This window comes from Phyllobates terribilis, unplaced genomic scaffold (genome assembly GCF_046119375.1).
Source record: "Phyllobates terribilis strain yellow unplaced genomic scaffold, ASM4611937v1 Scaffold_66__1_contigs__length_7565176, whole genome shotgun sequence".
NCBI lineage: Eukaryota > Metazoa > Chordata > Amphibia > Anura > Dendrobatidae > Phyllobates > Phyllobates terribilis.
The window spans coordinates 2994941-3021015 of NW_027362826.1; the positions used below are offsets into that span (position 1 = coordinate 2994941).

A 26075-nucleotide genomic window follows, 5' to 3' on the forward strand; every position below is an offset into this window, starting at 1 on the left:
GGGGGCCAGTATTCTGTGTGGAGCGTTATATGGGGGCCAGTATTCCGTATGGGGCCTTATATGGGGGCCAGTATTCTGTATGGAGCGTTATATGGGGGCCAGTATTCCGTATGGGGCCTTATATGGGGGCCAGTATTCTGTATGGAGCGTTATATGGGGGCCAGTATCCTGTATGGGGCCTTATATGGGGGACAGTATTCCGTATGGGGCCTTATATGGGGGACAGTATTCTGTGTGGAGCGATTCGCCGGTTTCTGAGCTATTGTGGAATTTACAATAGATATCGCTCATGTAATGTAAGAAGTGAAATCTTTGCATTGTACTATATATATATATTTCTCTGCTGTATCTCTGCATCATGAATCGTGGTATGTGTTAAAGGGGCCACTGAGACTCTTTCGCCCGGGGCCCAGAAAAACATATATATATGCCGGTATTTTGTTGTTATATATTTATGTATTTATGTATACGCCGGTATTTTGTTGTTATATATTTATGTATATATGTATACGCCGGTATTTTGTTGTTATATATTTATGTATATATGTATACGCCGGTATTTTGTTGTTATATATTTATGTATATATGTATACGCCGGTATTTTGTTGTTATATATTTATGTATATATGTATACGCTGGTATTTTGTTGTTATATATTTATGTATATATGTATACGCCGGTATTTTGTTGTTATATATTTATGTATATATGTATACGCCGGTATTTTGTTGTTATATATTTATGTATATATGTATACGCCGGTATTTTGTTGTTATATATTTATGTATATATGTATACGCCGGTATTTTGTTGTTATATATTTATGTATTTATGTATACGCCGGTATTTTGTTGTTATATATTTATGTATATATGTATACGCTGGTATTTTGTTGTTATATATTTATGTATATATGTATACGCCGGTATTTTGTTGTTATATATTTATGTATATATGTATACGCCGGTATTTTGTTGTTATATATTTATGTATATATGTATACGCCGGTATTTTGTTGTTATATATTTATGTATATATGTATACGCCGGTATTTTGTTGTTATATATTTATGTATTTATGTATACGCCGGTATTTTGTTGTTATATATTTATGTATATATGTATACGCCGGTATTTTGTTGTTATATATTTATGTATATATGCATACGCCGGTATTTTGTTGTTATATATTTATGTATATATGCATACGCCGGTATTTTGTTGTTATATATTTATGTATACGCCGGTATTTTGTTGTTATATATTTATGTATATATGTATATGCCGGTATTTTGTTGTTATATATTTATGTATATATGCATACGCCGGTATTTTGTTGTTATATATTTATATATACGCCGGTATTTTGTTGTTATATATTTATGTATATATGTATATGCCGGTATTTTGTTGTTATATATTTATGTATACGCCGGTATTTTGTTGTTATATATTTATGTATATATGTATACGCCGGTATTTTGTTGTTATATATATATGTATATATGTATACGCCAGTATTTTGTTGTTATATATTTATGTTTATATGATATGCCAGTATGTTGTTGTTATATATTTATGTATATATGTATACGCCGGTATTTTGTTGTTATATATTTATGTATATATGTATACGCCGGTATTTTGTTGTTATATATTTATGTATATATGTATACGCCGGTATTTTGTTGTTATATATTTATGTATATATGTATACGCCGGTATTTTGTTGTTATATATTTATGTATATATGTATACGCCGGTATTTTGTTGTTATATATTTATGTATATATGTATACGCCGGTATTTTGTTGTTATATATTTATGTATATATGTATATGCCGGTATTTTGTTGTTATATATTTATGTACATATGTATATGCCGGTATTTTGTTGTTATATATTTATGTATATATGTATACGCCGGTATTTTGTTGTTATATATTTATGTATATATGTATACGCTGGTATTTTGTTGTTATATATTTATGTATATATGTATACGCCGGTATTTTGTTGTTATATATTTATGTATATATGTATACGCCGGTATTTTGTTGTTATATATTTATGTATATATGTATATGCCGGTATTTTGTTGTTATATATTTATGTATATGCCGGTATTTTGTTGTTATATATTTATGTATATGCCGGTATTTTGTTGAATTTTGTCTTTTGTCAATCGTGTCATTGTCATTTGTCTTTTAATATCGTAAAATCAAAGACATAAAATGTATGTTTTCTGTAGACACATGAGGCTCCTTGAATGATCTCTAGAGTGAATGTATGAGGATTAGATATAAAATCCTGAGTGTATAAGGGAGTCCAGTTAGGTGCGGTTGACGGTCATTTGTGGACTGAAGACAATTGATAGGTTATTATAACTGTGTAAACACCAAGGTACACGGCACCTGATCCCATGGATGATATTTCTTGTCGTCTTACAGAATACAATCTGTATTGTTCTATGTATACTTCTTATAATAACACAGAGTGACTGAAACCTCCACGTTTCAAAAGTGAACGCAGGGTTAAACCTGTGGCGGTTGAGCGAGACCTCGTCACGATCACTGTGGAGTTAGTAGAGTCCGCGACGGTGGTGTTCTGAATACCTGATTTTAAGAACGGGAACGTCTCTGGATATAAAGAGACGGTGTCGATAGACTTTATCTCAGCACTTCAGGTCTAGGAATACGAGGGAACTTTTGTCTATTGTCTTATCGTTTCTCTTGTCTTAATTCTGTGGGTCACATGTCTTCATGTGCGTGGTTGTCCAAACGCTGATTGTGAAAGTTGTTGTGAATTGTGTGTTTGTATTGTTATCCTCGTCAATTACACTGTGCTGCCATATTCCTCCTTTACAGGCCTTCATTGGACAAAGGTGGGAACACATAGAATATCCAGTAAATAAGCAGAGATCTCCTTCCTGGATTCAGGTGTTGTCCGATCTCACTTGTAGGTGAAATTCTCCTGTCAGAGAGATGGTCGATCCACCTGCGCAATCAGATCAACCAAATTCGTTCTAGCAATCAATATGGTGGAAGATATCGCAGCTGGATCTCTCCAACATCCACTTTATCACATTTATCATCTACATTTGTTATGTCGTTCTCTGTAAATCTGGATAAATGTACAAATTGTAAAACTCTGCAGTTCCACCTGTTATATATCGGCACTAACTCTCTAAGCCCAAGGGAAGGGCAGCCCTCCAGCCATGGTTCCCTAGAGGTTTCCTCCACAGGGGGTTTTCCTCTCCTGAGTGCTGGAGGGTGACTCTTCGTGAGTCGGGGGTTGTGCCATTTTCGGTGTCATGTAAATTTAAATAAAATTCTGACTATTTGACACCTAATTGCAATGCTTTGTGTATTTATTTTGTGTGCTTCTGTCTGATTCATTTTATTTGGGGGTTGGGGTCCATCACATACGGCTGGACATCTGCCGGCCGCACAGGACGTAGTAAGCATATTATGCCCCGGGGGTCGCCCCTGCTCTGATGATGATGATGGAGAAGAGGAGACAAGCATTACAGCACAACTCCTGAACGTGTGCTCTCATCATTGGAATAAAGAATTGTATTACAACATTATTAAAAAGCAGATTACTTGTCTATTCCTGTAGCTCACATTGTTTTCAAAGGAGAAAGCTGCATGCAAGATGGTCTGTGGGAACAGGGGCTACACAAAATCTTCTTTATCCTGATGGGTCATCCCTGCCACCAGATGGGAGCTGCACCCCCGACCTAAGGGGCAGCCTCAAAATAATGCTTCCTTAAAGGGAAACTTTTATGTCTGATAACGCTATAAACCTGAACATATAGGGTTAATCTGCAGGTTAATAGCTTTAGGAAGGTGCCCAACCGCTGGACAGTAAGTGTGGCACCCGAGAGAAAATTAACTTTATTTATCCTAGGAGACGCCATCTTTCAGTCATTCAGACATGGCCCAGAGCAATTATTGTCACCGCTCACAGGACTGAGAGCAGCAGCTGTAAGCATGCCCCGGCACTGACTGACAGCCGGCTATGCAGTGCAGTCAGTGCCAGGCCGTGCTCACAACCGCCACTCTCAGCAATGTGAGTGATGGCTGTAATGTTGTTTTAGTACCAAATTTGTAATTTTCACAGGGGATAATAGGAGAACACGGACCCCATAATTTGTTACACAATTTCTCCCGAACGTAATGATGACCCCTGTGCGGTCAAAAACTGCAGTGGGAGCAGACGGCCGGGCTGGGAGAGGAAAGAGCGCTATTGGATTTTGGACTGGAATAGATTGTGAATGCTGTCTCACATGTGAAGACCCCCTGACATGCCAAAACAGCAGAAACAACCCACAAGTGACGCCATTTTGGAAACTAGACCCCGGAAGGAATTCTTCTAGCTGTGCGCTGAGTATTTTTAACCCACAGATGATTCACAAAACTTTATAACAATTAGATGTGAAAACAAAAAATAAATATTTTCCACTGAAATACTGTGTTAGCCCAAGTTTGCAATTTCCACAAGGGATAATAGGATGAAATGGATCCATATATTGTTATGTAATTCCTCCGAATGCAGTGATCCCCAGGGCCGTATTCACAGGTCATGCTGCCCCAGGCACTGGTCATAAATGCCCCCTGATTACAGGCCATTTATAACAATTATCCGTATGGGAAGGTCATGTCTAGTCAGGCGCAATGCTAATCAGTCAGTAATAACAAAGGAGAACCTGAATAATAAAACTATTGTCTATAACTGATCACTAGTTATAATAATGTAATAATAATTGGCACCAGTTGTACAATTTCCAGAAGTCTGATCCCCCCAGCGAGCAGCCTGGTCCTGGTGGTCAGTGGTGGGGATTGTGTCCTAATCATCTGGTCTTCTGGAGCACATAGTAATAAATGCTGAGACTAAATATTATTCCTATACAGAGACAGAATAATACCGCTATATCACTTCCTAATAACAGCACCACACACCCATACAATGAGTATATAGTCCCATCATATCACCGCCACCTTGCTGGGATTGGAGAACCATCATACATAGACTGAATAATACCACTATGCTGTGACTGAATAACAAGACCAAAGACTGAATAATACCGCCATATTGTTACCAAATAAAAACAATCCTATGGGAATCCATACAATGCAGAAAATGTAACTGAGGGCTCTGTGCACACAACATCTTCTCAGGCGGATTCCTCTGCAGAAACTGCCTGGAAAACCTCCCAACCAATGTCCAAAAGAAAGAACATCTTCATCTCCATGTAAAGCCACTTGCTTTGCTCATGTTCCGACTTCTGAACGTCTTTTAACCACTTCAAATTCCTAAAAACGCCAAGAGACTAAAAGAAGCGACCTGAGCGCTGTCTGGAGTTTGCTGCTGGGAAGACGCTGTTACGTTACAATACAAGTCAGTGTTAGAGCTGAGATTGTGGACTTTCCTCTCTTCCTCCAGACTCTGGATCTTGATTTCCAAATGAAATGCAAAATTTACTTTCATCTGAAAACAACACCTTGGACCAGCGCTGCCATCGGGGCTTTAGTGCCCTTACTAGATTCCTCTTTCATTGCCCCATGCCCCCTTAAAGTATGATGCCAACAAAAGTGCCCCCCAAACACAGTATGATACCCCCATGGTGAATTCCTCCACATACACAGTATAATGATCCCTACTGGACCCCTACCGTACCCCACCAACTCCCAAGTCAAAGTATGGTGACCCCCAACACAGCATGATCCCCCAACTGTGACCACCACACAGCCCCCCATGCTGTATAATGGGCCTATATACATTATAATGACCCCACACCTCTCCACACTCCACATAGTATAATGCACTTGTCATGGTCCTCCACACAGTATAACGCACTCGCCATGGTCCTCCACACAGTATAATGCACTCGCCATGGTCCTCCACACAGTATAATGCACTCGCCATGGTCCTCCACACAGTATAATGCACTCACCATGGTCCTCCACAAAGTATAAGACACTCGTTATGGTCCTGTACACAGTATAATGCAGCCCCCCATAGGGTAAAATGCAGCCCCCAGTCCTCCAGTATTATCAGTACACACTGATTTATAAATAAATACATACTTACCGCTCCTCGCTCCCCGCTGCTTCAGTCTCTGCAGCGCGTCTGTCATCACCTCCGCAGCTGCCAGCTCCACTGTCTGACAGAGCGTGGAGCGTCATCATGCCGCTGCGTCAGACGCAGAGGAGGAATGATGGGAGAGGGAGTGTCACATGACGCTCCATCATTGCTTTCCAACCAGGGCCGGCTCCAGGTTTTCGTGTGGCCCAGGAGAAAGAGTCTCAGTGGCCCTTTTAACACATACCACCATTCAGGATGCACAGATACGGCAGAGAAAAAAAATGTTATATATATATATATATATATATATATATATATATATATATATATATATATATATTAAAAAATAATGCAGCATGGCTCCATGGCTCCATGTTCCTGTTTTTTGCTCAGGAACAAGTACTTACAAAAAAACAAAGGTTTTTAGCGCATAAATTGGCTCATATTGTTATAAGGGGGTGTAACTGCCTCTTGCTGATTCTGCACTCCTCCCAGTAACCAGCTGGTGATGTATAAACAGTTCTACTTGCCCTCTAAATGTAGATGTATTTAGCCCAGAAAAAGACGATTGTCCGTTTAGTTGTAGGCTTGTAGCCCGAAAGTGGCATGTAAGGCAGAGTAGTTACCCATCAGGGGGAGGTTACCTTGCCATGGTTGATGGGCACACATGAATTGGCCAATTTATGAGCTAAAAACCTTTATTTTTTGTAAGTACTTGTTACTGAGCAAAAAAACAGTCTAGATCCAATATTTTCATTGTTAAGACATATCTTGGCCATATGGAGCGCTGCTGCATTATTTTTTAATATATTTTATAGTTAGAGGAGCTGGCACCAGTTCACACTAGGAGGTGCTGGTCAGGTTTATCTGGTTCATAAATATATATATACACTACCGTTCAAAAGTTTGGGGTCATTTAGAAATTTCATTATTTTTGAAAGAAAAGCACATTTTTTTCAATGAAGCTAACATTAAATGAATCAGAAATACACTCTATACATTGTTAATGTGGTAAATGACTATTCTAGCTGCAAACGTCTTGTTTTTATTGCAAGATCTACATAGGTGTATTGAGGCCCATTTCCAACAACCACCACTCCAGTGTTTTAATGGTACATTGTGTTTGCTAACTGTGTAAGAAGGCTAATGGATGTTTAGAAAACCCTAGAAAACCCTTGCAGAAGTATGTTAGCCCAGCTGAAAATGGTTTGGCTGATTTGAGAAGCTATAAAATTGACCTTCCTTTGAGCTAGTTGAGAATCTGGAGCATTACATTTGTTTGTTCTATGAAACTCTCAAAGTGGCCAGAAAAAGAGAACTTTCATGTGAAACTCAACAGTCTATTCTTGTTCTTAGAAATGAAGGCTATTCCATGCGAGAACTTGCCAAGAAACTGAAGATTTCCTACAACAGTGTGTACTACTCCCTTCAGAGGAGAGCACAAACAGGCTCTAACCAGAGTAGAAAGAGTAATGTGAGGCCCCGCTGCACAACTGAGCAACAAGACAAGTACATTAGAGTCTCTAGTTTGAGAAATCGACGCCTCACAGCTCCTCAACTGGCAGCTTCATTAAATAGTACACGCAAAACGCCAGTGTCAACGTCTACAGTGAAGAGGCCACTCCGGGATGCTGGCCTTCAGGGCAAAGTGGCAAAGAAAAAGCCATATCTGAGACTGGCTAATAAAAGGAAAATATTTTTATGGGCAAAAGAACACAGACATTGGACAGAGGAAGATTGGAAAAAAGTTTTATGGACAGACGAATCAAAGTTTGAGGTGTTTGGATCACACAGAAGAACATTTGTGAGAAGCAGAACTACTGAAAAGATGCTGGAAGAGTGCCTGACGCCATCTGTCAAGCATGGTGGAGGTAATGTGATGGTCTGGGGTTGCTGGTAAAGTGGGAGATTTGTACAAGGTAAATGGGATTTTGAGAAAGGAAGGCTATCACTTCATTTTGCAACGCCATGCCATACCCTGTGGACAGCGCTTGATTGGAGCCAATTTCATCCTACAACAGGACAATGACCCAAAGCACACCTCCAAATTATGCATGCAGGGAAGAAGCAGGCAGCTGGTATTCTGTCTGTAATGGAGTGGCCAGCGCAGTCACCAGATCTCAACCCCATTGAGCTGTTGTGGGAGCAGTTTGACCGTATGGTACGCAAAAAGTGCCCATCAAGCCAATCCAACTTGTGGAGGGGCTTCAGGAAGCATGGGGGGAAATTTCTCAAGATTACCTCAGCAAATTAACAGCTAGAATGCCAAAGGTCAGCAATGCTGTAATTGCTGCAAAGGAGCATTCTGTGACGAAAGCAAAGTTTGAAGGAGAAAATTATTCTTTATAATAAAAATCATTATTTCTAACCTTGTCAATGTCTGGACTATATTTTCTAATCATTTTGCAACTCATTTGATAAATTAAAGTATGAGTTTTCATGGAAAACACAACATTGTCTGGGTGACCCCAAACTTTTGGACGGTAGTGTATATATATATATATATCTATAATATAACCGGGGATGCGGGTCTCTGTCCGAAGCCTCGATAGACTGCGCATGCGTGACGCGCAGTCTGGCTCCAGGCAGAAGACCGCATCCAGCCGTTACAGGTAAGAGGAGGTGTATGGCGTCGGAGATCGCTGTATGCGTAGGCACTGAACGCACACTGCGATCTCCGGCGCCATACTTACTTACCTGACCGGGAAGAGCGTTGCCGCGGCGCCTCTCTTCAGCGGAGACCGGGGGCGGAGTGAGACGTCGGATCGGCGCGTGCGCATAGCGCTATCCGGCGCCATTTTACTGAAGACACATTTACAGTGTGTCTTCAGCAAAATGGCGCCGGACAGCGCGGAGCTCTGTCGCCGCACTCCTCCCCCGGCCTCCGGCAGAACAGGACAATTTAACACCATATTTTAGACTTCAGTGCAAGAGGAGACCCAAGAGGAGACCCACCGAAGAGGAGACCCCACCGAAGAGGAGACCCCACCGAAGAGGAGACCCAAGAGGAGACCCACCGAAGAGGAGACCCAAGAGGAGACCCACCGAAGAGGAGACCCCACCGAAGAGGAGACCCCACCGAAGAGGAGACCCACCGAAGAGGAGACCCACCGAAGAGGAGACCCCACCGAAGAGGAGACCCAAGAGGAGACCCACCGAAGAGGAGACCGAAGAGGAGGCCCACCGAAGAGGAGACCCACCGAAGAGGAGGCCCACCGAAGAGGAGACCCACCGAAGAGGAGACCCACCGAAGAGGAGACCCAAGAGGAGACCCACCGAAGAGGAGACCCACCGAAGAGGAGCCCCACCGAAGAGGAGACCCACCGAAGAGGAGACCCCACCGAAGAGGAGACCCCACCGAAGAGGAGACCCAAGAGGAGACCTACCGAAGAGGAGACCCACCGAAGAGGAGACCCACCGAAGAGGAGACCCAAGAGGAGACCCACCGAAGAGGAGCCCCACCGAAGAGGAGACCCACCGAAGAGGAGACCGAAGGGGAGACCCACTGAAGAGGAAACCGAAGAGGAGACCGAAGAGGACAGAACTGCACCTTAAGATCCCTAGGGGGAAAGGGATGGCCAAAGGCCAGAAAAGACAACAATCGATCCTACAACAAAAAGGAAGAAGCAGAACCAGAACAAAGTCCGCCATTACATCAACCGGTATTTGAGAGGAAAGAGGAACATCATGTGGACCATCCTGCTGGGACCTCTCTGCCGATAACATCATACGGCAATACCGGCTGGTAAGTATAAATCCACCAAAGTAATAATAGCAGGATAGTAGTAATATAGTGGCAGTATATCAGTATTAGTGTAATTTGAGTAATAATACTAGTGATAATAGTAAGAAAGTAATAAAATAACAGTAGTAATAGTAGTAGGTAGAATAGCAGTGTGATCCAGGGTTCTAGGACTGATCGCCTTTTCTCGGGGTCAAGAAGGAATTTTTCCGCTGTGACACAAATTGGCTGAAGGTGTCCTGAGGTTTTTGCCTTCTTTTGGATCAACACTCTAGGAATAGGGTAGTATTAGTAGCAATAGGAAAGAAGAATAATACCGTAATAAGATAGCGGGTTATTATTATTATTAATAATAAATATAAACTAGTTATATCTATAGAAAGAACAAAGAGTAAATAAAAATAATTATAGACGTAGTTTAATCAATACAGTAATATTAAATAGTTATAGAAAAGTTAGAGTAGTACTTTAATAAGAAAGCAGGACATAAGACAAAATATATAAAAAAAAATATATTAAAAACAACTATAGTAGTACATTTAGTACAGTAATAGTAATTACATAACTAGTAACATAATTAGGTTTGATCCAGGGTTCTAGGACTGATCGCCTTTTCTCGGGGTCAAGAAGGAATTTTTTCCCTGTGACACAAATTGGCTGAAGGTGTCCTGGGTTTTTTGCCTTCTTCTGGATCAACACTGTAGGTATAGGGCAGTATTAGTAGTGATAGGAAAGAAGAGTAATACTATAATAAGATAGCACAATGTTAATAATAACCATATCAAATAGTTAGATTTATAAAAACAAATTAAAATAACTCCAGTAGTACAATAATTAGTGTAATATTTAACTTGTAATAACATTATTAGGTTTGATCCAGGGTCCTAGGACTGACCGCCTTTTCCCGGGGTCAAGAAGGAATTTTTCCCGTGACACAAATTGGCGTTAGGTGTCCTGGGGTTTTTGCCTTCTTCTGGATCAACAGCTTTAGGCATAGGGATTTTAGTAATACCATTATTAGAATCACAAGATTAATAAAAAAAAATAGAATTTAATTTTTTTAATTAGTTTTATAACAGTTACAATTAATTGGATTAATGCAATAATAATAAATAGTAAAAATGGTGGTAATAATAAAAAAACTAGTCCCAGTTACTAAGTTAGTGTAGTGTTAGTGTAGGGACCCATCTGAAGAGGTCGCCTTGACGTTGGCAGATGGGCTCGCACAATTTGCTCAAAATGTGCGCTAAGAACCTCATATTTCTATGTACAGGAGATCTAGCAGTAATTCCATTCAGGAGATAGATATCTGTGTACACACACACTTTGTTATATACTTTTGTGCAGCACACAGGGCAGGTATACAGGTACAGGGTGAGAGTGTTACAGTGATATTATAACTTGGCCTTAAGGATAAAATGCTGACAACTACAGATCCTGGAAACACATCTGAAACTAGACCTTGTTAGTAACTGGTTCCCAGCTAGTGGTGAATATGTACAGGGCAGTCCGGTACCAGGACCCGCTCTATAGGACACATTATCATCAGGCAGGTCCTGTCAGGGCTCTTACAAGATCTGCGGCAGAAGTGTGGCTGTATAACACATTCCTGCTCCTGCCTCAGCCACCGACAGTGGAGCCAACCCTGACCCTGGCAATTTAATCCACTGTATGACACAGTAGGGGGCTTCCACAGCATTTAGGCACTTTAGACAGGAGAGGGAGGCGCGATCATGGTGCCGATGAGTTTCTATGGCAGCCGAGATCTAACAATGGACCCCATGACGGCCATCTAACTGCTCCTATTAGACCCCGGCTGAGCAAAGGTCTATGAGGACGCCGGTGAGACTTTTGTCGCCTGCTCTGCACATATTAGAAATGCCTAGAGCTGATTAGTTTGCCATTTGTAAATCTGATCCAGCAGTGCTGGGCTACCACTGACGTGATCAGGGCTATTGAGCTCCTAGATTGGGCAGAGGAGCTCAGTCTTCAGCAGGAGCTGGCCGAGGAGAGCGGAGCAACTTGCATGGGGCTGCTGCACAAGAAGTAACTCAAAAGGTGGAGATTTACCCAGAGACGTGGTGCCCGGGCTGTGATCTGCTGTGCAGGCTGCATAGACGATGCCTCCTAGGACCCGAACTTCACCCCTAACAGGCACAGCAGAGCTCGGACGGCTGCAAGTGAACGGAGAGCGGCTGATTAGTAACTGCTGCGTCTCCTGCAGCTCAGGTAAGAGCCATACAGAGCGGGGGCTCAGTAATGATGAATACGGGAAGTGTCCGCCCCTCACATGTCCTATATGCGGCCTCCAGAGGTAAAGTCTCCCCTGTAACCAGCGCCTTCTCCCACCTTCTCTGCTGCCATGCTCCATTGCTTAAAGGGGATGTCTGAAGAAAACAAGTTATCACTTATCCACAGGCTCGGTAATCACTTACTGATTGTGGGGTCTGACCGCTGCGAACCATTGTCTGATCGGGAAGGAGTGGAAAGTCAGGGATCAACTGCAGCTCCATTCATTCTCTATGGGGCTCCAGAAAAGCCGAGCTCAGGGCTTGAATGCCACATAGGGAAGGAATGGAGCGGATCCTGGAGTAATAACATGTCCTCCTCTCCTCAGCTTTCTGTCTGTGTAAGTGGCTCAGCCCTTGTCTCCCCTTCTGCACCGGCTTCTGTACTGGTCCCTGTAGACTTTCTTCTATGAGGAAGAGGAAACCCCTCTGCCCTTCTGCTCTCAGACCTCTGCGGCTTTTCCCCATCGCTCAGTGCAGCCATTATATGTAATAAGGATCATTCTTGTCCGGCTTTCATTCCGCCCAGCTGACAAGATAATAAACATGTGAGGTGGAAGGTTCACAATTATTAGATGTGTTGTGAAAAGTCTCCACAGCAAATTCAGAGAAAACTGCAGGGTGACCGCTTGTGAAACCAGCACAAAATCCAGCGGACAGCGCCTCCCTGCCCCCCGCCGGTCTCTGTATCCTGGCATTCAGCTATTCCATTTGGTGCTTATTCAGGGAGGAAAACAAAAATGTGATGTTCTTACACAGACGCCTGAAGACGCGACGTTCGCTGCTGTGACGCCCAGCTGCGCTTGGTATCACAGATCCTATAAGTGTGCATTGATGGATTCCTCCACAAGACGCCCTCATAAGCATTCACACACCTCCACCTTCCACCTCAGACCACCAGAGGCAGCCCGTTAGGGATATATAAAGGGAAGGTGGAGCCAGGCAGCCCAGAAAGTGATTCAGCAGTTTCCTGCTCAGACACAGAAGGACTCAGTGCAGTCGAGCCAGAGCCTAGCAGTTCCTGCAGAAAGAGTTCAGTACAGTCTGTAGAGTGATTCCAGACTAGAACTCAGCTCAGGATAGAGAGCTAGGAGTGTGCCGACGCTCTGAGAGCGGCGAAGAAGAGCAGTGTCCCGGCTGCAGTGTGTGTTGCCTAGTGAGGGCCCGAGCGGGACCAAAGGTGAGTGGAGAGTGAATACATAGGGGGCAGAGGAGCTTAATTAGCTCACCCCGAAGAATTTACCGGACACCAGGTCTGAAGCTTAGCGGGATCTCTACGACCCAGTAAGACATAACCGGAATCCCTGGAGAACTACAGGTCCCAGGATCGTTAGAGTGCTGATACGTAACAGAGCCGGGAGACACATAGGCCCCGCAAGCTGAGGAGCGTGTACTCCAAGAAACGGCCCTACCACAAGGTCAGCCAGCGCAGGACAGAGACAAAGTTAGGCCTAGCTCCAGGCAGGTCAGAAACTTACTATGCAGAGGCAAGAAACAGGAGGCCCTACACCCGCTCATTGGGGAGGATCCTGATATGCACCCTTCACCCTACAGTGCTCCGGGATGTGCCTGACTTTCCATCAGTAAAAGGTACTGAAGTGACTACCGTGTCCGTCCCCGTTCTTGCTCTGACCCGGCTGGGTCTCGCCTGTCCTGCATTCCCCTTGCATACGCTGCCCAGAGGCCTAGCTCCGCCTGTGGGGAGCTATACCATCGAGCAACCTTATCACCGGCCTCAGTGGACTGCCGCAGCGCTGGTGATTATCATCAGAAACCACAGGTGGCGTCATTAACGTTCATAAAATTAACAAACAACCACCCTTTTAAAGAGTGACCCCAGGGTACGGGCCCGGGAGCCGACCACCGCGACATCCCCAAGGCCAGGCAAAGGCCCGGGTACCGAGTCATCCCCATCCCCTGGGCTGGTCACTGCTTTTCATCATCCATGTTGGGCTGTTGTACGACGTGTGGACTACTCTGCTTGTTGGATTCTTGCATTACCACAAACACTGCCTTTATTTTGTGATTTCTGTGCCGCTTCCCATTTCTATTGGCAGCGTGATATACCAGCACGTGAGGGCTGCCACAATCATGTGTCAATAGGTTATTGATGGAGGCCGTGATACAGAGACTGTCCTGGACCAGGGAGGAGTTGGTACAGAAGCACCTAGAGAGGGGGGTACAGGGGCTTCATTTCAATTTTAAAACTTAGCTGGATTGTGTTTAGGTACAAGAATGGAAAGAAAAATAGAAAAAAAAAATTAAGAGTTTATTATTTGGCAAAATCGTTCATCAGAGGTTTGGCCACTACCAAAAAGTTTTTGATGAACTTACAGTAGCAGCTGGCAAAACCCAAAAAACTTTGTAACACCTTTAAGTCCTGAATATAATAACAATCCAGTACCGTCCGGACTTTTGCCAGATCCATGCAAAAACAGTGAATGATAAGAAATAACCCAAAAAAGGGACCTCTTGATGGAGAACATAAATTATTTGTCAAACCAGAGAAATGTATTATCTTTGAGTATCTGTAAGACCTGCCTGACATGTACCTGATGTGATACGAGGTGAATAAATTAGACTGTGGGGACCCCCAACCAAACCCCGACGCTCAGGCCCCCTACCGCCACCCCTTCCTTAACAATACAATAATGTAACTCTTACAACTGGATGGGTGAGGATAGGTCACAGCTTTATTAACTCTTTAACTCATTCCATTAGAAAGGCATTTTATTTCCAAAAATAATTCCGCTTGTTGCAGCATGCCCTGTGTCTCCACACCGGCAAGTTGGCCAACAAGAGTAACTTTCCAACATGTCCTTTCTATTTCAGGCCAAGGAGGATCCTGCGTACTCGTATGCAGGACTCCGACCCCCACCCATCATCATTAACGCTTGCTCCACTCCGTCCTGGAGTCCTGACAGGAATATGTCCAGTCCAATATCCGTAAAATGAACACCGTCGGGCCGTATGAGGCCAGCTTTATCTCCTTCCAGTTCTCGGTGTCTTATCACTACACCACCTCTTTCCTTTACAAATTTTGCCATCCGAATATTTATTAGCCGCCTTGTCCGTTCGATGGCTGCACTGTCTCGCGCACCTCGCCATACCGTTCTCGGCACAATCTCTAACCATATTATAGTTAGTTTACTAAAAAATGCTCTGAAGCGCTCAGTGTCTAGCTTCATTATTGCCATTAGTTATGCGCTCTTGTAATGACCGAAGTCGTTCCCCCCGGCGTGTATAACTAAGATAACCGGACCTGTTGCTTCTCTCCCTATGTTGATTACCTCCATTAGTACCTGTGGCCATCGCAGGCCTCTAATACCTCTCCAGTTGAAATATGTGTCATGAAACCCCATATTCCTCCCGCCTGGGCGGACTGTCGCCCTTTTTTCTGCCCAGTATATGTACGAGTGTCCTATCACCCACACTGTTGGCTTATCGTCACCTGTAAAAGAAACAAACCACGTTAGGATAACAAGTCCGGTCTTATGTATCTCGCAAAACACACGGATCGCCATCTGCCTATCCTCTGCACTTCCAGACAGTCCTGCTCTAGCTGCTTCCGTGGCCGTGCCTATGCGGAATGAGTGTGTCCCGTAATCTTTGGGGTGGTTCCCTGCTGATGTTAGGCATTTATTAAATATAAATTGGAACTGGTATCTTGATAATGGCGTTCCATCAATGTGTGATAGGAAGAAATTACTTTGTGGCCTGATGGCTGCATATGTTTTTTCTATTGTTACCGGACACAGTGTACTGTTTGTGGGTTTTAGAAGCACCCAAGTGCCCTTGCCCGTTGGGTCTGTTTTGGATTTGCGTATGCGTAGGCGTATTGCATTATTGGCTATGACTACGTCCTGGTGTAATAAGCCTCCACTGGTGGTGATTTTGGATCGAGGGACTAATTCGCTTATGCGTAGTGCCCCGAAAAAGGCGATCACAAATGCAGTAGACAGTAGTGTTGCTTCAAATTGTGAGTGGCATGTTAATGGTGTTAGGGATATGATTTTTGAGAGCAGATTTAGTGACACGGGATGTCTGCACTCCTGACTTGTCTGACCTCTTTTCCACCCTTTTAAGACTTGACTGATGATGAATCTTTTTGTCACATCTCCCCAATTCAGTAGTTGGAAATGAAATGCTACTCCGGTCCGCCACCGCTGCGCTGACGCCCCTGATATTCCCCTCATTATTAGCTGGTGGAGAAATTCTATGGTTACATCCAGTCTGCCTGCTACTAGTCGTGTCCAGTCTTCCCATGCCTTACCGTATGCTTTCCACATTGACGGGGCGACTGACGCTCTGATTAATGGCATCAGCTGTTCGCCACTAGATCCCATGGGGAGGGTGGGCAACTGGTGCCCGACGGGTGGGCTTTGGGGAGGCGCTCTCTGAAAACCTGCCAATTGAATTGTGATAAAGCGTTAGCAGCAGCGTTAGATCCCCCCTCCACATTGTGGCTAGCGCGGACCCATACATTGTGTTTTAGGCACAGGAATGCTAGCCGGCGTAGTAGGCCTAGCACTGGGAGAAACGATGATGCCATCTTATTAATGCAGTGCGCTAGGCTGGTGTTATTTGTTATGAAGCGTATATTTTTGTTCGCTAGGTACGTGCCCGATATTTCTATGGCTACCACTATTGGGAAAAGTTCCAGGAGTGTCTGTTTTTTTGTTAACCCTTGTTCAGACCAATACGGAGGCCATAAGCCTGTGCACCACTGGTTATCTAGTATCGCTGCATATCCGCCCACTTCTGCTGCCCCGGTGAATAATGTTAGTTCAATGTTGGACTGTTCTGCTGACATAAATAACGTGTGACCATTGAATGATTGTAAGTATGTTTTCCACACCTCTAAGTCCGCCCGAAGCTGCCTGCTGATTCTGATTCTATGACTCGGTTTTAATGCACGTTTTGTTGCAAGGTATAAACGACGAGAAAAAACCCTTCCGACTGGCATCACCTGGCTCGCGAACACGAGGAGGCCTAGTAACACTTGCATCTGTTGTAGTGTTACTTTCCGTACTGTGCAAAATCACTCGAGGTGTAGTGTTTTTTGTATTTTTTCTGTTGGGAGGTGGAATAACCTTGCTGTGGTGTCGATTTCGATGCCTAAGAACGATAGCTTTGTTGTGGGGCCTATGGTTTTTGTAGGGCATAATGGGACTCCGAACCGTCGAGAGATGTTTGTGAATTCGTTAAGAAATGATTGGCATTGATATGAGTCTTTGGGTGCGACGAATAGGAAGTCATCTAGGTAATGTGTGACGGACCTATTGCCGGTTTCATACCTCAACACCCATTCTAGGAAGGAACTGAATAGTTCGATGTAATAACAAGATATTGAACAACCCATTGGGAGGCAAGTGTCGTAGAAGTATTCATCGTCCACTTGGCATCCCAGCAGGTGGTAGCAATCTGGGTGCACCGGTAGTAGGCGAAAGGCGGATTCTATGTCGGATTTAGCGAGCAGCGCTCCGGGCCCCGCATCGCGTACTAACATTACTGCTCTGTCGAACGACGCGTAGGAGACCGAGGCGTCTTCAGACGAAATACCGTCATTTACAGACTCTCCTTTTGGGTAAGATAAATGATGGATAAGCCGGAATGAACCTGGCTCTTTTTTGGGGATTATTCCCAGAGGGGAAACTCTTAGGTTACTGAATGGTGGTGTTGGGAAAGGGCCCGCCACTCTGCCTAGAGCTACTTCTTTTTGTATTTTTTGCCTAAGTATTTCAGGGTGCTCTTTTGCAGATTTAAGGTTATTTGCAAAGGTGGGCGATTTATTAAGTTTGAAAGGGATGAAAAATACCGTATGTGAAACCAAAACGTAACTGTCCCGCTGCGTCTTTCTTAGGATATTGGTCTAGCCAGGGGCCCATCGCGTTTACGCTCACCGGGGTCCTTGGATTCTGACTGTGGGAGTTTAATTGATAATTTGCTTGTGGGACGAGAACATCTTGCCGCGGGGTGGGCTGCACCGCAGGCTGAGCATTCATGTTTGTATCTGCATAAGGCGTAGAAACGACAGTGTCCCTCATTGTACTGCCAGCTGGCCCCTGGTCTACGTACTACCACTGAATTTTGGCCTGCTGTTGTCTGTTGTCCAGTAGCCGTTGTTGGAAAGGGATGGTGTTTCTGTGACAGCATTCATCGCAACCATACGTCTGTAGCTTTTACCCCCCAGCCTAACTGTGGTTGCAGGGCCAACCACCTCCGGAACTCTTCATCGTAGCGCCACCATGCTGAACCGCCGTGGGCTTTGTACGAGTTATACACCCTATCCTGGTATATGAATAGTTCCGAGCAGCGTTCCGGATGCTTTTGGCCCATGATGAACCCAGCACAGAAAACGCCTGTAACCAGTTACTCATCGTCATTGCAACCTTTTGTCTGTTTCTGTCGAATGGTCTGTCGGCTATCCTTTTCTCTTTGTCTATAGTATGTTGGTCAGCGGTTACAAGTGACCAAATGTCGATGCAGTCATTATTCCATATTTTAATTCTGGTTTCCTCGTCTATGTGTGAGCCCAATGGGCTTTTCCCGCAAAAGAATGTGTCCTTGTGTATGCTGGCTAATGGTGGAGTTCTTTTAGTAGAATTATGTATAGCGCCTGGTGGCGCGGATAGTTGTTCGACTATGGCCTTAAGGGCCGCTATTAAGTTGGTGTTACTATTTCCCATTTCAGTTATACTTATATTGCACGCACCCATTCCTGCGGCTGGAGGAGGGACTCCGATGTGTGGAGGGACTCTGACACCTGTCTCGCTCGGGGTGAGCGGCGTGCCTGTGCTCGTAGACCTGCGTGAAATCGTTGTATCGTGCAGACTGTAAGCTCTGGAGGGTGCTATTGTATAGTTTCTGTCCCCGGGAGGACGGGATCGGTGCAAGCGGCTGTTGGGGCTCGACGATGCGCTCGACATCTCTGATGCAGAGGATGGTGAGCGCCACCTTGAGGACTGCGACCTGTGACCCCTCCTGTGGGATGCCGATCTCCGCTTAGCTTGAGATGTCCGCTTCCTTCGCCGGTGACTTGTGTGCGATGGCATAGATCTGTCGTCGGAGGAACTACAGCGAGTTCGCCTAGAGTGAGTACGCCTGGAGTCTCTGTGTCCCTGAGGGTGTATGGGGGGTTCTGCGCAGTTTACATGTGTCCCACCGGGACATGTCGGTGCTATTTGTGGCCAGGGCAATGCTATAGCGGTGTCAAGCGCGTGCGTCGCTGCGCTATTATAGGGGTATATGGGGGAGGCGAGGATGGTCGCTGAAGTGTTTAGGCTCCGTATCGTGTCCATCAGTGGGGTATTGATACTGTGACTGGGCGCTGGATGGGCTGCGGTGATTACAGGGCCGCAATGTCCCCTGGATGTGTAGTGTCACGTGTTCTGTTTTGGGAACTTTTTCTTTTATTTTTAATAGGAGTTTTTCTGTGGGGGATTGTTTGGGGGGGAGGCAGAGCACAGCCCCCGGCAGAGGATTCCTGTCTGGAGCTCTGCTCTGCCACAGCCCCTGCTGTGTGTTGAGGGGGCGGGGAATGGTTACTAAGTGGCCCGCAGCTTCTTCTGTGAGGCTGCGGGGTGCTGTGCCTAAAGCGCTCTGGAGGACGGGAGTGCCTGCTGGACCTCCGCCCTCCAGGGCGCTCCTCGGCAGGATGCGGGACGGGAGTGTTAACAGGGGTGGGGAACAACAGGCTCTATGCTGTCTCCAGCGCCGGCGGCAGGCAGGAGACCTGAATCCCCTCTGTGCCCGCCGCCGACATGGAAGACAGCCCGCACTCATTTATTAGTGCAGTGGAGCCCTGCGCCCGCTGTGAGTGAGGCGCAGGGTCCACTGCCGCACTAGCTTCAGCTTCCTGCTCCGCCCCGCAGCTTTCTGGACTGGGGGGCGTGACCTGCGGGGTCACGTGAGGCGGACATGCGCCCCGCACATGCGCATCGAGCGCTTCCTGCCCTCCAGCTCCGCCTCCCCCAACATGCCTCTTCGGCCTAGTGGAGTCGCGCGCCCGCTTCCGGACCGCCACGTCTGCCCGCTTCCCCGAGTCAGCGCGCGCCTGCAGCACTACCGCAGCCACCTGCCGTCCCGTGCCGGGTTGAGTGGCCCGATGAACACTGTAAAGTTGTGCGGATGCGGCGGTCAGGTGAGGATGGGGATCGGGACCAGGCCGCGGAAGTAATGCAGCCCCCCGTTCCAGATGACCCGACCGCCGTGGAGGGGACCGTTGTATCGTGGGCAATTGGAGTGAGTAGGCCCAAGTGGTGAGGGGACTGGGACTGGGGAATATGATGTTCCCATAAGGGGTTGAGGGCCAGGGGCAGGGTGATCTGGGGATTTAGAGCTTGGGGCCAGGGGGATGAGCGCTGAGCCCCGACATGAGAGCCTGTAACCAGCGCTCGCCCCCCTGTGCAAACCCAGCCTGGAGGGCCTCAGCAATCTGACCTGATCCTGAAATCTCCATGACATTCGACTCCGGGACCAGCAAAGAAAGGAAGTAACGTGGGATGTCCCGGTGTTTATGTATCCAGGGGACGGCTTGCAGCAGCCGTCCCTTTCGCTTCATTGGATCCTTCCGGGGGCTTCAGGATCACTGGTCAGTAAGGGGCAGAGAAGGGGGGGTCACCAATCGCCACGGCCCAGGGAGGGGCCACCACAGTCAGTGACTCCCTCCTTATTTAGTATGGAGTCTACCATTATGTCATCAAGATGGGTTTGTTGTGATCTACCTGCCAGATGAGTAAAAATGGGAGCATTAGTCAACCCAAATGCCATCACAAGGTTTTCATAGTGCCCCTCAGGAGTATTGAAGGCCGTCTTCCACTCATCTCCTCAATGTGAATGAGATTATAAGCCACCCTGAGGTCTAGTTTAATCAAATTGTAGGAGCCAAATGGTTTTCTAAAGAGGTCTGGGATGAGAGGGAGAGGATATGCATCCCAGACCTTAATCTGATTAAACTCGCAAAAATCAAGGCAGGGGCACAACCCCTAGTTTGTTTGTTTTTTGACAAAGAAAAACCCCACTGCAACGGGAGATGAAGAAAGTCTTATGGCCCTTTGGTAGACTTTCAGTGATCTAGTTTTTCATGGCCTGCCTCTCTGAACCAGAGATATTATATAACCTGTTTTTTTGGTAGCTTGGCCCCAGGAATAATATTGCCGACGCAATCATAAGGATGATGGGGAGGAAGTTCTTGACTCCCCTGTTCAGAAAACACATTCCTAAAATCAGACCCACCGTGGCTATCCGAGTGACCAAGCAGTGTTCTTGGCAATACTCGCTCCATTTTACCACCTCCCGAGTCTGCCAGTCTACGGCTAAGTGCCCACGATGCAGAAATGCTCTGGATTTTTCCTGAGCGTTTCTGCATCTCCCTGGCAGAAAAAAATGCATGCGGATTTTACATGTGTTTTTCCTGCCAGGGACAAGTGTAAGTGAAGTGTTTTTTCACATGCATTTCCGCATGCGGGTTGTCAAGCGCTTTCCAAGCGATTTTAGCATCACTTGGAAAGTGCTTGACAACTTGGTCACACTATATAAATACGTGCAACCAGCATGGATTTATATAGTGTGACCAAGTTAATAGTTGAAGAAAAAAGATTAAAAATGGTAAAAAAAACAAAAAACAAAAACATTTTACTTACCTTCTGATGGCCCCTGGTCTCTTGTACGGCTCACGGTGGTGTGAAAGGACCTTCCATGACGTCATTTAGTCATGTGACAGATCACGCAACCGCTGACGAGCCGTACAAGAGACTGGGCGCAGCGGAGAAAAGACAGGGGGCCATCAGAAGGTAAGAATAATGTATTTTTTTCTTTTCTTTTTTTTTTTTTTTACTACAGGTACCATGGTACCCGGGTCTTGAGGAGAGTCTCTTCTTCTCCAGACCCGGGTACCATCCACACGTTGAATCGCTTAATATCCGCATGTGCACATGTAGTCATGCGGATATTAAGCCATTCAATGGAGGCGAAAACGTTGCGATTACGCAAAATAATTGGTAGTGCTGCGGATTTTTCCGCACTGATAATGCGCAGCGGAAATTTCCGCAGCATGTGCACAGCACATGGGGATTATCATTGGGGAACATTGCAGACCTTCTACCAAGCTTTTAAGCGTTTCTGCAATGGAATTGCCGCTGCGGAAACGCTTAAAAGACGCATAGTGGGCACACAACCTACCACAGGATTGTGCAGCGTAAACCAAGGTAGTCCAAGGACCACAGGAGAGGGCAAGCCCTCTAGCACATAACAGTCAATAAATTTAGAGTGCAAGGCCCCTACCTGCAGATGTAGCACACGAGCGACAAGAGTAAAATACCCCTAGCTCAAGGGTGCAGAGTCAATGGTGATTATGGGTGTTGAGCCAGAAAATTTATGAGGTTTGAGGTCCTGATCGAACCTAGCGTCGATCAAAATAAACCCCGCCCCAATGTCCAGAAAGGCAGAAATTACCACCATACTTTTGCCAAGATGGATCTTGGACGGTAAAAAAAAAAATTGTGACCTACCCACAGAGGAAATAAGTACACCCCCGAGTTGCCAATTCACCCCGCAACTCGCGGGCGCCTTAGTTTTCCGGTGGGTGTTTAGGAATTTAGGAAAGACACACACACGTGCAACATCCCCCCAGAATACCCAGAACATGCCCCCACCAGCCCCACAGACCACCCAAAGCAAGCAGCATCCCCCAGAGCCCAGCACTGACCTCCTCCTGAAGCTTCACCGTATCACTTTCTGCATGAATCTCTGGCGTCTGGTGCTAAACTAGAACACGCCCATAATGCAGTCAGGACACGCCCCCGCAAACTACGTCATACCTGGAAGGAGCCCATACATTCTAACGTTTACCAGGGAGGAGGCTGCAGAGCGAGTTGTGGGTGGTGAGGCTGCTGAGTATTGGGGAGACATGGCGGATGACTGCGCACCCCACACTGAGCTCCCGGGGGGGGCAGTCTCAGTCCGGGGGGGGGGGCACCCTGGCTTCCTGTGGATGTGGTTAGTCCCCTGCAGCAATGGTCGGTGACGGGTCAGAGCCGGGGATTACAGGGGGCCGCAGCCTCTCACCTGTCAGCAGTTGGACTATAAACCAGGTTTCCAGTCACTGACAGTATGGCTGGAGCTGCGCCCATTATGCACTGTTAGAACTTGGCGATGTCTGCCATGTTTGGAGGTTCCTGGATTCTGTATTTTTCTGCACAGGGTTTGTCCATGAGAAAAAGGAACACAGAGCGCCAGTCCTGGCCCCAGGTTGTGTCTGGTACTACAGCTCCGGTCTAGTGACGTGACAGGTGCTGAGCTGTAATGCCACACACAGCCTGTACCTAGGGGTGGCGCTGTAATCCAACAGCTCTGGCTTTCTACTCTGGGACAACTTCTGTAAGGCTGAATTCACACATCTGTGCTCCACGGAGCGAGCTCAGATCTGACAACCGCTGGGTCACCAGTGCTGATCTGTGATTACCTCCTAGGAATAGATGTGGCACTGATCAGGTCCGGAGAGCCGGGCCGGGTCCTCGGATCCCACCACGGATGTGTGAATTCCTCCTTAAGTTAATATCTTAGTGTTAGAGTTCTCCTTTAGAATTTGTGTTCACATGAGAGTAATTTATTATAGTTTATTGTGTAACTTTCGAAAAACGTATCGATTACTAATCCTGAGTTACAGCCAGTGATAGTCTAGAGCTGCGTTCAGAGATCTGCAGGCTTCTGAGCTGAAATCTCCCAGCAGTCCTTGCTGAGATCACTATTGTTAGCGTTGCAATGTTAAGGCAGGTGCAGATAGCAGTGTTTTCGGTCGGAGTGCGATCTGACAAAACATTGAATCGCACTGTGACCAGTGTTTGTCCAAGGAGAAAAATCGCACATGTGCACGGCCCCATAGACAGTCTGTCCGAGGACAAAAATCACTATGCTTGAGTTTCATCTAATATTCGGATCACGTTCGGCCATGCAAGTTAATGAGTCCTTCGAAAAGATCGCACTGCACTCAGATGACATCTGAGTGCAGTCCCATTTTTCACGGATTGACGGAACGAAGAAGATGGAGAATTTTTTTTGACCTATGTCTTGTATCTTGTTTTGTGTCACTTTATGTACAGTTCTGGCCAAAAGTCTTGTGACTGATACAAATTTTGGTGTTCACTTCAGTGTTTTTAGATCTTTTAGTCAGATGTTTCTGTGGTTACTGTAGTACAATTATCAGCATTTTATAAGTTTTACACTTTTATTGACAAATACATCAAGTTTATGGAAAGATTCAATATTCAGTGTTGACCCTTATTTTTCAAGACTCGTTCCCTTCGCCTTGGCAGCTGGATATCGGCTGCTGGGCCAAATCCTGACTGACGATGGACAATTTTTGTCTAATCAGTGCTAGGAGCTGACTACATACATTTCTGTTTGTCCACCCGCTTTTTGAGGAGTGACCACAATCGAATTGAGATCTGGAGAGTTTACTGGCCATGAACCCAAAATGTTAATGTTACCCAGACACTTAGTTGTCACTTTTGCCTTGTGACATATTCTCCGTCATGCTCATATATGCATTGTTAATCACCAAAAATGCTCCTGCAGTGTTCTTAGGCAAAATTGTGAGTGAGCCCACTCCCTTTTGATGATGGATAACTCCACACATGACTCGTCTCGGGTGCTTTACTGTTGGCATAACACAGGACTCAAAGTAGCACTCAGCTTTTCTTCTCCGGACATTCATTCTTCCATATGTCCCTAACAGTTTGCAGGGGGCCTTCATCAGGGAAATAACTTTACCCCAGTCCTCTGTAATCCAATCACTGTAGTTTACTGCATTTTATAATCCTGTTCTTCATCTTTTTCATGGAGAAAAGTGGTTTCTTTGCTGCCCTACTTGACACCAGCACAGCCTCCAAAATCCTTCTCCTCACGGTGTGTACAGATGCACTGACGCCCGCCTGCTGCCATTCTTGAGCAAGCTCTGCACTGGTGTTGAACCAATTCCATAGCTGAATCCTATGTAGGAAGTGATACAGGGACTTGCTGGACTTTTTTCGGAGTCCTGAAGTCTCCACAGCAAATTAACCTCCCCCTATTAAGTTATTATTTTTTATAGTGCCATTTATTACATGGAGCTTTACATGTGAAAAGGGATATACATAGCAAAAAACAAGTACAATAATCTTGAACAAAAACGAATCACCGACTGGTACAGGAGGAGCGAGGACCCTGCCCGCGAGGGCTTACAGTCTACAATGAATGGGTGAGGATACAGTAGGTGAGGGTAGAGCTGGTCGTGCAGTGGTATGATGGAGCGGTGGTTACTGCAGATTGTAGGCTTGTCAGAAGAAGTGGATCTTCAGCTTCCTTTTGAAGGTTTCCACGGTTGGCAACAGTCTGATATATTGGGGTAGAGAGTTCTAGAGTAGGGGGATGCATGGGAGAAATCTTGCGTGCGATTGTGGGAAGAGGAGATAAGAGGGGAGTAGAGAAGGAGATCTTGTGAGGATTGGAGGTTGCGTGCAGGTAAGTACCAGGACACTAAGTCACAGTTATATGGAGGAGACAGGTTGTGGATGGCTTGGTATGTCATGGTTAGGGTTTTCATCTGGAGTCTCTGGATAATGGGGAGCCAGTGAAGGGATTGACAGAGGGGAGAGGCCAGGGAATAGTGGGGGGGACAGGTGGATTAGTCGGGCAGCAGAGTACAGTTATCTGACAGGAGAAAACAAACTCCTTTGCCATGCTTGCCGATGGGGCGAGGGGTGTGGGAAAGGTGGAATCCAACGTATGAAAGTGCAGCTGGAGAGGCCATGTCAGAGGGGGTGAGTCAGGTACCATTGATGCCAAGGAAGGAAAGTTTGTTAGTAATGAAAAGTTTGTTGCAGACGGAGAGAGCATTCCATAGAGCTCCTGTTAGTGGGATTGGGGAAGCTGGGGATGGGCAATGGGTATAGGGTTAGAAATGTTGCGGAAATTTGA

The 26075-nt window shown here is 45.8% G+C and overlaps 1 protein-coding gene across 4 annotated transcripts in view; it reads left to right on the forward strand.

Annotated features, from left to right (window-relative positions):
- The first annotated feature begins 20026 nt into the window (after nt 1-20026).
- Nucleotides 20027-26075, forward strand: part of LOC141193548 (uncharacterized) — a 50619-nt gene continuing 44570 nt past the window's right edge. Inside the window, exon 1 of one of the 4 annotated variants that reach the window (XM_073662148.1) lies at nt 20027-20363. The gene's annotated coding sequence lies outside the window, so the exon portion shown is untranslated. The remainder of the gene's footprint in view (nt 20364-26075) is intronic. The other 3 variants (XM_073662147.1, XM_073662150.1, XM_073662149.1) reach the window with 3 other exon arrangements.